General features: G+C 36.1%; 1 protein-coding gene across 1 annotated transcript in view; it reads right to left on the bottom strand.

Moving 5' to 3' along the window:
* Positions 1-13852, bottom strand: part of CSMD3 (CUB and Sushi multiple domains 3) — a 1469335-nt gene that overhangs the window by 283942 nt on the left and 1171541 nt on the right. The window lies entirely within an intron of this gene.

Raw genomic sequence — 13852 nt, 5'->3', positions numbered from 1 at the left:
CAGCTGTGAAGAGATATCCCACGTCCAAGGTAAGAGAAACCCAAGTAAGATGGTAGGTATTGCTGGAGGCATCAGAGGCCAGATACACAAACCATAATCACAGAATACTAGTCAATCTAATCACACGGACCACGGTCTTGTCTAACTCAATGAAACTAAGCCATGGCCTGTGGGGCCACCCAAGACGGGTAGGTCATGGTGGAGAGGTCTGACAGAATGTGGTCCACTGGAGAAGGGAATGGCAAAGCACTTCAGTGTTCTTGCCTTGAGAACCCCATGAACAGTATGAAAAGGCAAAATGATAGCATACTGAAAGGGGAACTCCCCAGGTCAGTAGGTGCCCAATATGCTACTTGAGATCAGTGGAATATAACTTCAGAAAGAATGAAGGGATGGAGCCAAAGCAAAAACAACACCCAGTTGTGGATGTGACTGGTGATAGAAGCAAGGTCTGATGCTGTAAACAGCAATATTGCATAGGAACCTGCAATATTAGTTCCATAAATCAAGGCACATTGGAAGTAGTCAAACAGGAGATGGCAAGAGTGAACATCGACATTCTAGGAATCAGTGAACTAAAATGGACTGGAATGGGTGAGTTTAACTCAAATGACCATTATATCTACTACTGTGGGAAGGAATCCCTTAGAAGAAATGGAGTAGCCATCATGGTCAACCAAAGAGTCCAAAATGCAGTACTTAGATGCAATCTCAAAAACAACAGAATGATCTCTGTTTGTTTCCAAGGCAAACCATTCAATATCACAGTACTCCAAGTCTATGCCTCAAACACTAATGCTGAAGAAGCTGAAGTTGAACGGTTCTATGAAGACCTACAAGACGTTTCAGAATTAACACCCAAAAAAGATGTCCTTTCATTATAGGGGACTGGAATGCAAAAGTAGGAAGTCAAGAAACACCTGGAGTAACAGGCAAATTTGGCCTTTGAGTACGGAATGAAGCAGGGCAAAGGCTAATAGAGTTTTGCCAAGAGAACACACTGGTCATAGCAAACACTGTCTTCCAACAACACAAGAGAAGACTCTACACATGGACATCACCAGATGGTCAACACTGAAGTCAGATTGATTATATTCGTTGCAGCCAAAGAAGGAGAAGATCTATAAAGTCAGTAAAAACAGGATAGGGAGCTGACTGTGGCTCAGATCATGAACTCCTTATTGCCAAATTCAGACTTAAATTGAAGAAAGGAGGGAAAACTACTAGAGCATTCAGGTATGACCTAAATCAAATTCCTTATGATTATACAGTGGAAGTGAGAAATAGATTTAAGGGACTAGATCTGATAGAGTGCCTGATGAACTATGGATGGAGATTCATGACATTGTACAGGAGACAGGGATCAAGACCATCCCCATGGCAAAGAAATGCAAAAAAGCAAAATGGCTATCTGGGGAGGCCTTACAAATAGCTGTGAAAAGAAGAGAAACAAAAAGCAAAGGAGAAAAGGAAAGATATAAGCATCTGAATGCAGAGTTCCAAAGAATAGCAGGGAGAGATAAGAAAGCCTTCCTCAGTGATCAATGCAAAGAAATAGAGGAAAACAACAGAATGGGAAAGACCAGAGATATCTTCAAGAAAATTAGAGATACCAAGGGAACATTTCATGCAAAAATGGGCTTGATAAAGGACAGAAATGGTATGGACCTAACAGAAGCAGAAGATATTAAGAAGAGGAGGCAAGAATACACAGAAAAACTGTACAAAAAAGAGCTACATGACCCATATAATCAGGATGGTGTGATCACTCACCTAGAGCCAGACATCCTGGAATGTGAAGTCAAGTGGGCTTTAGAAAGTATCACTATGAACAAAGCTATTGGAGGTGACAGAATTCCAGTTGAGCTATTTCAAATCCTGGAAGATGATGCTATGAAAGGACTTCACTCAATATGCCAGCAAATTTAGAAAACACAGCAGTGGCCTCAGGACTGAAAAAGGTCAGTTTTCATTCCAATCCCAAAGAAAGGCAATGCCAAAGAAAGTTCAAACTACTGTACAATTGCAGTCATCTCACACGCTAGTAAAGTAATGCTCAAAATTCTCCAAGCCAGGCTTCAGCAATACATGAACCGTGAATTTCCAGATGTTCAGGCTGGTTTTAGAAAAGGCAGAGGAACCAAAGATCAAACTGCCAACATCCACTGGATCATGGAAAAAGCCAGAGAGTTCCAGAAAAACATCTATTTATGCTTTATTGACCATGCCAAACCTTTGACTGTGTATAACACATATAACTGTGGAAAATTCTGAAAGAGACAGGAATACCAGACCACTTGATCTGCCTCTTGAGAAATTTGTATGCAGGTCAGGAAGCAACAGTTAGAACTGGACATGGAACAACAGACTGGTTCCAAATAGGAAAAGGAGTTCGTCAAGGCTGTATATTGTCACCCTGCTTATTTAATTTGTATGCAGAGTACATTATGAGAAACACTGGCTGGAGGAAGCACAAGCTGGAATCAAGATTGCCGGGAGAAATATCAATACCCTCATATATGCAGATGACACCACCCTTATGGCAGAAAGTGAAGAGGAACTAAAAAGCCTCTTGTTTAAAGTGAAAGAGGAGAGCGAAAAAGTTGCCTTAAAGCTCAGTTTCTAGAGGCCAACCTGGTACTTGATATCTTGTAGGTGCTCAATATATATTTAAGAGAATGAGGAATGATTATTGTTGTCCTGGTTGATAAAATACATAATGATGCCTACATTAAAAGTTTATAACTTTGTGAAAGTCAAAAGATTAAATTGCCTTTGATTATGTTTGCATAGGTACATGTATTATAAACTGTATAATCAAAACCTTTTTATAAAAATAAAATTAATTTTGTTTTTGAAAAAAAAAAAGAAAATGAAGATCACGGCATTTGGTCCCATCACTTCATGGGAAATAGGTGGGGAAGCAGTGGAAATAGTGTCAGACTTTATTTTGGGGGGTTCCAAAATCACTTCAGATTGTGATTGCAGCCATGAAATTAAAAGACGTTTACCCCTGGGAAGAAAGTTATGACCAACCTAAATAGCATATTCAAAAGCAGAGACATTATTTGTCAATCAAGGTCCATCTAGTCAAGGCTATGTTGGTCATGTAGGATGTGAAAGTTGGACCGTGAAGAAAGGTGAGCACTGAAGAATTGATGCTTTTGAACTGTGGTGTTGGAGAAGACTCTTGAGAGTCCCTTGGACTGCAAAGATATCCAATCAGTCCATTCTAAAGGAGGTCAGTCATGGGTGTTCTCTGGAAAGACCGATGCTAAAGCTGACACTCCAATACTTTGGCCACCTCATGAGAAGAGTTGACTCATTGGAAAAGACTCTGATGCTGGAAGGGATTGGGGGTAGTAGGAGAAGGGGACGACAGAGGATGAAATGGCTGTATGGGATTACCCACTTGATGGAGATGAGTTTGGGTGAACTCTTGGAGTTGTGATGGAAAGGAAGACCTGGCGTGCTAAAATTCATGGGGTCTCAAAGAGTCAGACATGACTGAGTGACTGAACTGTGCTGAGTGAACAAATAAGTATGCTTCATTTTAATCATCAGAACTACTGCACTCCCTAAATATCCAACAGTGGTCATGAAAGAAGCTGTAACCAGAAATGTAATAAATTAAGTTATATCTTTTGCATTTACAACAGGCTAAGAAATTGAGATCCCATGGCCTTTTCTTAACACTTAAAATAGTTCATATGGTTCACTGCATTTTAAAACAGAGTCTTCATATATTGAAGCCCACTGTAAAAGACATTTATAGAAGGGGTATTTATCACCACTACTTCTCCATTTAATAGCCAATTTGGGCTTCCCTGGTGGCTCAGACTATAAAGAATCTGTCAGCAATGCAGGAGACTGAGGTTAGGTCCCATCCAGGGGACCTCCCATCTTCTTCCGTGGAGAAGGGAATGGTTAACCACTCCAGTATTCTTGCCTGGAGTATTCCATGGACAGAGGGGCTTGGTGGGCTTAGTTCATGAGGTCACAAACAGTTGGACACAACAGCAACTAACACACAAGCTAGGTTTTTCTTAAACCTGGGAAAAATGAATGGTAACTCACAGTGGTTTTCTGAAACTCTAATTCTGTTGCTCCACTCATTAAAGGCCTCATATCCAATATTGTCTAAGTTATGAGCCCCATCTAATCACTAGGTGGTAATATTTTGCTAATGATTTGGCTCATGTGTGTGCTTAGTCGTTAAGTCATGTCTGACTCTTTGAGACCCTGTGTACTATAACTATCAGGCTCCTCTGTCCATGGGATTTTTTAGGCAAGAATACTGGAGCATGCTGCCATTTTTCTCCAGGGAATATTCCCAACCAAGTAATCAAACCCACATCTGCATCTCCTGCATTGGCAGGTGGATTCTTTACCACTGCGCCACCTGGGAAGCCCTGATTTCGCTCATCTCATCTATTTAATATCAGTTTCAAAAGACACTCAGCTATAGTTTGCCTTTGAGATATGCTCTCTGCTTTGCACTTTGAAAGGACAACTTTACCTGGCTACCTACGAGGTCTTCAGAAGCCTAGCCACTGCATACTGCCTTGGTAGGCAAGATGGTAACTGCATTCAACTTTGTCTAGGAGCACAGGTAACATCATATCTTCCTTCAAGGAGATTCATTTGTCACAATCATTCAAGACAAGCAGATATAAAAGAGTTCACAAAAAGGGGTGGTGGTGGTTTCATTTCCCTACACGTATTAGAAGGCCCTGTCTCTTGAGTTAAATCCTGAGCTATTAATTGGTCAGTCAAAGGCTACTCCATCCTTAACACCATTAAGAAATAAACCTTGACTCTCATGGTACCACAGTGTTAAAACAAGCTGAAAATATTTTAGCAATTTTTAGATTTTGAGGGCAACATATTTTTCATTTATAAAAATATGTTTCATTTACTTAAGCCCATTTATCCTGTTACTAGTATACTGAACTACCTTGAATGGGGCCTTTTACCAAAAAAAAAAGAAAAAAAAGCCTCTAGAATCTTTCCAAATTTTAATATAACTGGTGCTGCCACTTTTTACCCTTTGACTTCTTCACTGTAAAGGCTTTAGCAACTTCCTCTCATGCCTCTTGGAATTTCTGGGCCACTCATAGTAGCCATAAGTTGCCCATGGACTTCAAATGCAAGAGGTTCCCACCTGAGGCCCTATATCATCACAATGACAATGCTGCATACTGGGATCTCCTGGAAACAGAGGCAGTCACAGGCTCTAAGATCATGATCCTCTCTATCCAGCTTTCCATTACACCTTGGATCATGAAAGTAGTACCTTGCAAGCTGGGTATGGCTGTAAGGCTTTCTTGCTAAAATGGAAATGATACCTATTTGTTAAAGCCAAACGTAGGCCCCCTGGGGTAACCCACCCCAATGAGGGTGTGGTCTGCCCTAATCTTAGTTCCTTGACAGACACTATGGTTTCACAGGCAGTCACTACTCTTCTGAACCCCTTAGCTAGAGGAACTGCTTGGGATCTTGAGTGGATAGCAAACAAAGTTTGTACATGTCACAGCAAGTACAGCTACCATCATCATACGTGACTCAACTTCCTGGAGAGCCATTGCTTTTCAAATCTTAACTAAGACATCTCTGTTAAAGGACTCAATTAGTGCAACTGCCCAAACTTCAGTCAGGCATTTTACACTGACCACCCTTGTCAATAAATCAGTCCAACTGAACACTTTTTGCAAACTACTGGGCCGTTGCCAACTGTCTGACCATGTGGTCGAGGGTTGCCCTTTATGAGGAAAAAAATTTTGAAATCTTGTCTTAGACATTCCCAAAATGCAGACAATGCCACATGTGCCTCTACACAGAGTTCTAGTCATTCTTGCTAATGATCAAGGTACTCATTTCAATTCTCACCATATTGCTGAGCTCTAGAACAAGGTGTTCAATGAATTTTCATCTCCTTTACTAAATAGATCTATGATTCACAAAGTACCACTGTGGCTATAAACAAGTTCAAACATGGTGCAATTCACTCAGCCAAACACTGAGAGTGAATTGTGATGAAGGCCGATCCATCATTGATCTTTAACTGCTCACAAGTTTCAAGCTCTCCTCCCCATCCCCCAGTTTCCCTTTTGCCTGATATTTGGGCAAGCTGATAAGAACACATGTATGCATTCTCCTTTATAAGCAATGGGAATTTTGAATCTCACAAGCCCTGACCAGCATGTAGGAGCTTTCACTCCAGTATCACCCCTATAAAACCCAAAACCAGCTAGCTTTCTTTGCTCCCTTAAGCAATTTTGGATCTGCTTGGATCCAATTTTGGATACTGTCCTGCTCTTCTCAGAAAGCCTCATTGTATCATTAATACATCTTTTTTACCATCTTGGTCAAAGTGTGGTATCATGAGTCTTGACATCTGAACCAAACTTGAATGGGGGGGTCCTATTCTAGCTAGTGACCAAATATGGCCACAAATCTAATTATGAATAGTAACCAAATAATTAAATAATATAATTTTACATATGCTAATTAAATATTCCTTACCCTAAAATATTAGGCTCAAAAAAAGCTTCCTTTTTTACAAGGGTAAAATTAGCTTAGTCATTTTGTATACTGACATTAACACAATCATCAGTTTTAAAAGAGTAAAAGAGCTTTCCTTTTCAAGTGTTTCATATTTAACTAGTGATGATAAATAGTAAATACAAATTTTGAGTAAACACACATTTTATGAAGATTATTCATCATTGTTAGATAAGTAAATTCAATATTTACAAAAGACAAATCATTAAATTTGATACAAATGTACTGCTAAAAAATGAAGTATCATACACTTCAAATATAAATAGCCTTTATTGACTGTAAGAGTTTATTTATTACTGAAAACTTCATACCAGGCAAAAACAGAATGCCAATAAAATAATGTAGTGACCTAATGAGAATAAAAAAAAATCTCAAAACAGTTTGTCACTAAAATGTGGGGAAACTCAGTGACAATAAATTACTGAATTAAGTATAAAGACAGGTAACAACCACATAAATTATGTAAACAATGCTGAATAAAATAGGTCATTTGAGAACACTATAAGATCAAAAGGGAAATGGTTGACAACAAGGGATTAATCTCCAAAATATAAAAACAGCTCATGTAGCTCTACGTCAAAAAAAGCAAACAATCCAATGAAAAAATGAGCATAAGATCTAAATAGATATTTCTCCAAAGAAGACATACAGATGGCCAAAAAGCACACTAAAAGTTGCTCAACATCACTAATTATCAAGAAATAAAAATCAAAACTACAACCTCACACCAGTCAGAATGGCCATCATTAAAAAAAAAAATCTGCAAACAAGAAACACTGGTTAAAGTGTGACCAATTTACATTCTCTCCTACACTGCAGGTGGGAATATAAATTGGTACAACCACTATGGAGAACACTATGGAGGTTCCTTAAAAAATGAAAAAGAACTACCATATGATCCTGCAATCCCACTGCTGGTTGTATATCTAAAGAAAACCATAATTTGAAAATATGCATGCACCCCGATGTTCCCTGTGGCACTATTTACAATGGCTAAGACATGAAAGCAATCTAAATGTTCATGGACAGAGGAATGGATTAATAAGATGTAGTGTATATATATATATATGTGGTGTATACACACAGACACACACATATATATACACACAAAAACACATATGTATATTTGTTGTTTAGTTGCTTATTTGTGTCTGACTTTTTGTGACTCCATGGACTGCAGGACGCCTGGCTTCCCTGTCCTTCACAGTCTTCTGGAGTTTGCTCACTTATGTCCATGTCCATGTGTGTACACACACACACACACACACACACACACACACACACAGTAGAATATTACTCAGTCATTAAAAAGAATGAATTAATGCCATTTGCAGCAACATAAATAGACCTAGAGATTATCATATCAGACAAAGACAATATCATATAATATCATTCATATGTGGAATCTAATTAAAAATATATAAATGAACTTGTTTACAAATAGAAACAGATTAATAGGTTTTGAAAACAAATTTATGGTTATCAAAGGGGAAATGTGAGGGGGAGGGAAAAATTTGGAGCTTGGGATTAACACACACTACTATATGTAAAATAGATACTAATAAGAACCTATTGTATAACACAGGGAACTCTATTCAATATTTTGTAATAACCTATGGGGTAAAGAATCAAAAAAGAATGAATATATGTACTGATATAACTGAATTGTCAATATATATATGTATACACATATATATGTTTATATATAGTGTGTGTGCATCTTAGTTTCAATCCATTTTGGTTTTTCCTTTTAAGTTTTAAGGAGACCTAAATTTTTAAAGACTACTTTTCATAGACTAAGAGTTTACACAGAAAATTGAAAGATGTATTGCAAAAATAGATTGTATTCAACAATCATCATTCAATTTCCTAAGTCTGTAAGATGGAAGGGAAGTAATAAATTTAATGTATATAATAAGGATTAATGAGATAGTTGTTAATAGATCATAAGTTTTAATAAAGTTCAAATTAGTTTAAAAAATAAGTTTAATCCTATTTTGTAGGCAGTATCATAGAGAAAGATTTTTGCAGATTGACTAGAAGGAAAATACCACACTAGGAAATATAAAGACAATGGTTGTGAATAAGAAACAAAATATGTAGAGTAGAAGAAAAGTTTAAGGTGATGATAGCTAATTTAAAGATAAACAAAAATCTTTTCCCACAGCAAATACACAAAAGGTCTTGGTAACTCCATGCCCCTGTACAGAGTATACTAGACTGACAATAACTTTGTGTGATTTAAGGATTCATGAATTTGAAATCTATGCAGCCAATAGTCTACACAACAACAAAAGATAAGAGATAGGGCAGATATCTGGGAAACCTAAGAAGGAAAACCTGAAAAGCTTTTCATGCACATTTCCAAGATGCCACTTTTGAAAGCCAGTCTTGGGAAAAAGTAAGCTTTATATCTTAACAAATATGTGTTCAGTATGGGTCTTTAAGGAGGTGAGACTATCTGGGAAGCTAAACACAAAGTTAAGTCACCATAGACTATCCTGGATTTCCTCAAGGTGATTTACATGTTGGAATTCTCCAAGAAATCTGAATGTTAGTTTACATTCTATATAGTTAATATTTGATACATGCTTTGTAGAGTAATTTATACTAGGATTTTCTACATAAAACCATAGTAATATAGTCTATCCTCTGTAGTGTGTTGAATAGAGTCCCCTTAATATTCAATCCCACCCAGGCACTCAGAATATCATTGTATTTGGAAAAACGACCTCTGCAGATATAACTAAGATTCAGATGAGGTTATGGATTAGGGTGGACACTAAATCCTACAACTGGTGTCCCTAGAACAAATGATACAAAATGCTACCAGGGTGGGTTGCCATGCCCTCCTCCAGGTGATCTTCCTGACCCAGGAGTTGAACCTGAGTCTCTTGTGTCTCCTGCATTGGCAGGGGGTTCTTTACCAGTGGGTAGCCATTCCCTTCTCCACTAGCGCCACCTGGGTGATGTAGCTACAAACTACAGAACTTCAAGGATTGCTTGGGGCCATTAAAGTTAGGAAGAAGCAAGGAAGGATTCTTCTCTAGGATCTGCAGAGGGAGTGTAATGTTACTGATACCTTGATTTCAGGGGTCTAGTCTCCAGAACTGTGAAAGAATAAACCTCTGTTGTTCTAAGCCACTAAATTTGTGATACTTTGTTAAGGCAGACTTAGGATACTAATACATTTATTTTGCAGATACTTTCCAGAATGTAAAGAGTGAGTGATGGAAGAAGGGGAAGAGAGGAAGGAGATCAGGAAGCGATGATAATTTCAAAAGGCAATGTTGCATGTGAAATTAACTGAGGTACAATGATACTAATCATGAATGATTTCTCCTGCATTATAGTTTGAAGAGGCCCTCTAGGTTTTTAAAATCCCATCTCCTTAGATTGCTTTAAGCATCGTGCTTTACTAACTGGTCCATCTAAAATCTTCAATTTTGCCCTCTCTACTATATTTCTGTTAGGCTTTAAGCTAAAAACTCCATTACTTTCTATCCCAAGAAAAAACAGACAAACACAAACACTAGCCTTTGACTAGTATGGTACTTTGGTTATAGCTCTTACCTCTTTCTGTTTTATTTCAGCCAAGCTTATGGAAATAGAAATCCACAACATTTATTCCCCAAATTTACTAGCCACCTCCTCCTTGCAAAATGACTTTGGCCCTACACTACAGGTATAAATATATAATATCAATAAAAATGTTTCCCCCAACAATGTCAACAGTTCTCTTATATTCAAAATATCTATCCTATACCAAATTCAAAATAAAATAAAATTTGTCTGCTATGTTTTTGGCACTTAAAAACAGTGCATGAAGACTATAGCAAACAAACCATAAAGGGAAACAACTTATTGTTAAACATTAAGATGAAGGAAAAATAAAACTTATTTTATTAATACATAAACTATGGTATTTTTTTTTTCTGCCCTTTGTGTGTCATGTAGGATCTTAGTTCCCTGATTAGGGATTGAACCCATGCCCCCCACAGAGGAAGTGTGGAGTCTTAACTACTGGATCACCATGGAAGTCCAAAATAGAACATTCTTAAATTAAAAAAAAAAAAAATTAAAAGGGAAATAGTTCATTAGAGGAAAGACAGCTAAATATCAACAACTGACCCATAAATGTTATTTTCTAAGTATTTAGAACCAGAATCCTACAGAATGAATATTACCAGATGACCCTAATAGATGAAGTTGAAATGAAATCAATGATGCTGATAAAAGTGTTATGAATTGACTCTTATCTAGAAAAACTTAAAGACAGAAATTCACTGACAAAATAGTATTCACTCAGTCAACCAGTAGAGTTACATTATATGCACATTTAATTCATATGAATTCAAATCTACATTGGGCAAAAATAAATAAATGAAAGCAATTTTGTAGTAAATGACCTATAAGAAACCAAACTAGCTCATCTGGTACTATCTGAACAACTGCTATCTTTCTAACACTGGAGGAAAAAATGTCCTGTTAGAATTGTTGAGATAATATGGCTTACACAAAATACTGTGGATGATCTTCTACGGCTGACACGGTATTTTCATGGGTAATGTTGATTACATGTGGTTTTCTCCTTATATAATGACTTTAGAAGTTTAACCCTTGTAAAAACATGAAATCTCAATAAATGAATCGAGTGTATTGACAGATATTTTGCTACAATATTTAAAAATTAAATTCTAAGTGTCTGCATATAAAAGATATGGAGGAAGAAATGGTTATAATTTGGGATAAATGACAGGAAAAATGTGAAAAGTGATATGTTATGACTTGATATCAAAAGTCATAAAACACAACACAAAAGCAACAGAAAGAAATCATGGCAAAGTGAGAAAGAGAGGAAGAAACAAACAAACAAAAAATTTGATTTGCAGAGATCCAGTAACTGTTGCTTGATTATCTCACATTAAAGAGGGAAAGGTAGGGACAGAAAGATATCTATGACTGCAGTTTTTAATTCCTCTATTTTGTTTTCAGAAAATTTCAAGTGATCAATAGGTGATTAGATATTCACTGGAGATGTAAAGCACAAAATATGTGTTTTCATGCTTTAATTATACAATATAAATGTTTTATTTTTAGCCATGTTACTCTTAAGACCCTAGGGCTACTGAGTAATCCATTTTATTTTATTTCAACTTTTGAGGTTAGGAGTACCTATGAATGTGAACATAAAGTGTGTTTGTATGTGCATCCAGGTGTGTATGTGACTTATGATATACTATATAATGACTTACACATATTTTATTTAATTATAAAATAACTCTAAGAAATAGACACATCGCTTCTATTTCAGACATACGAAAAGTAAGACTCATGTAATTAGTCCAATGGAAAAGAGAAAATTGAGTTGTGTTCTCAATCTGGAAATCTGTCTCCAAAACTGGCATTCTTAACCCAATAGTATGAATTATCGACTATGACATACTATATATAAATAGTCTTATTACTACTAACAATAGCTCTGCTCCATATACATAATGATCCCTGCTTTACACATAAAGAAACTGAGTTTCAAAGAAGTTATGTTTATTTGTCCAACGACAGATAGCTAATGTGTGACAAACTAAAATTAGATTAGAATCTGTTTGACTTCATATAAAGTTTGAAATAAAGAATGATGCAACATTTATAAAAAAATAAAATCAGTTTCCTTACTAGTTAATCAAAGTGTACCTGATTTTATCCACAGAAAATCCAAGACTTGTTTGAAAAAATTAGTGTTAAAAATCACCAATTATTGGTTGTATTATTTTTCATATTAAGAGAATTTAATTTTACTTACATTAACTCTGCTAAAATACAAATTCCATTCACTAGGAATCCATTAATTTAATTTTAATCAGAACTTTTTTCTTCTCTCTTTGAATATACATACATATATAAGCTACTATCAAATACCTCCCGGTGACCAACATGTGTATGTATCGGGAAAGAAAATGTGATTTTCTTCTTTTTCAATCCTTTGGCTGCATTCTGTTCTCAAGAATAGAATCTAACAGAACAAATTAATGGCTTCCAGAGAGACTCAGATAGCCATGCAGTCTTCTGGATTAGCACTGCTAAGATTCTATCAGTCACTATGTAATATTTTTGGTGACTGGGGACTACAAAGCCCTCTAGAAAGGGAAAACTCTTCTGGGCACAAAATGCAATACAATAAACACAATTATATGGATGATTTTTTTCTTTCTAAACTGTCCTTTTCTTCATAATCAAAGAGCTCAACTCTGAATAAATAAATCAACATGCTAAGGAATAAGAGATTGCAGAAAAAGACTGTGCTAATGTTGGCATCATCAATTCTATTTCAAGGTTAAAATAAAAGATTTAATACTTCCTGTCTGATGATAATGTTCTCTTTACTAAGTTGTGGATCTTGGACTTGTTTCAGAATAGAGAAAAGGAGGATATATAGGTAAATTCTCATTATAAGAAATTGGACTGGAAGCATCAGCTTATTTTATTATCAGCACAAACATTAAGTGAAGATGTGATCCAAAAATCTTGATATGATAAAATCTATATCCTTCTGCTAAAATACTCCATCATCCTGACCCAGACATTCATTTCCTAGCAAATTCTTCACCATGTAACACAGCGCTGTAAATCTAAATTGTAGAAGTCTAAAAATCTTTCAGCCTCTCTCCCACACTTTGCTGTTCACTAACTTTCCTTTGCCTATCCATCCATAAACAGAGCTTAACCTGGGTTAGATCCAGCTGAATTTCAGATCCAAAACCTTTAGAAGCCAGGTAAGTGACTTCTAAGACTTGTGATCAGGGAGATGTGAAGTCAGCAAAGGACACATTGTCTTCTCAATGCCAATGTAGAACAGATTGTCAGGTTGACAAGAAGAGCCAAAATGTCCTTTGCTGTCTTTTTATATTCACTGCTGTCGTAGAAACTAGGTGCTTAAAATAAAAATATTTTTTATCTGCAAATGTGTTTATAAAATATAAAACTAATATAATTGTTTTATACATATTTTGTTATTATTGTAACAGCTCCATATTTGAATATATGCATATTTGGCAGAGCAGACTTTGCTTTATGCTCTGGTAATTTCCCATTTTATGAAATTCCAATATGAAGGCACTTGCAGGGTTACTGGATGTACTTATTTTTAAAAATTAAAAACAATCCTGTTTTCATTTTTATATTGTTGTTCACCTGTGTACTTGACTATAAATTCAGAATGCAAAAAATAAACTCAAAATTTTATTATTACAAAGCTACTATCTAAAAATAATTTTTGAGTACTTTATGA

This window comes from Bos javanicus, chromosome 14 (genome assembly GCF_032452875.1).
Source record: "Bos javanicus breed banteng chromosome 14, ARS-OSU_banteng_1.0, whole genome shotgun sequence".
Taxonomy (NCBI): Eukaryota; Metazoa; Chordata; class Mammalia; order Artiodactyla; family Bovidae; genus Bos; species Bos javanicus.
Note: the sequence above shows the minus strand (reverse complement) of the source record. Positions and strands in the feature narration are given on the sequence as shown.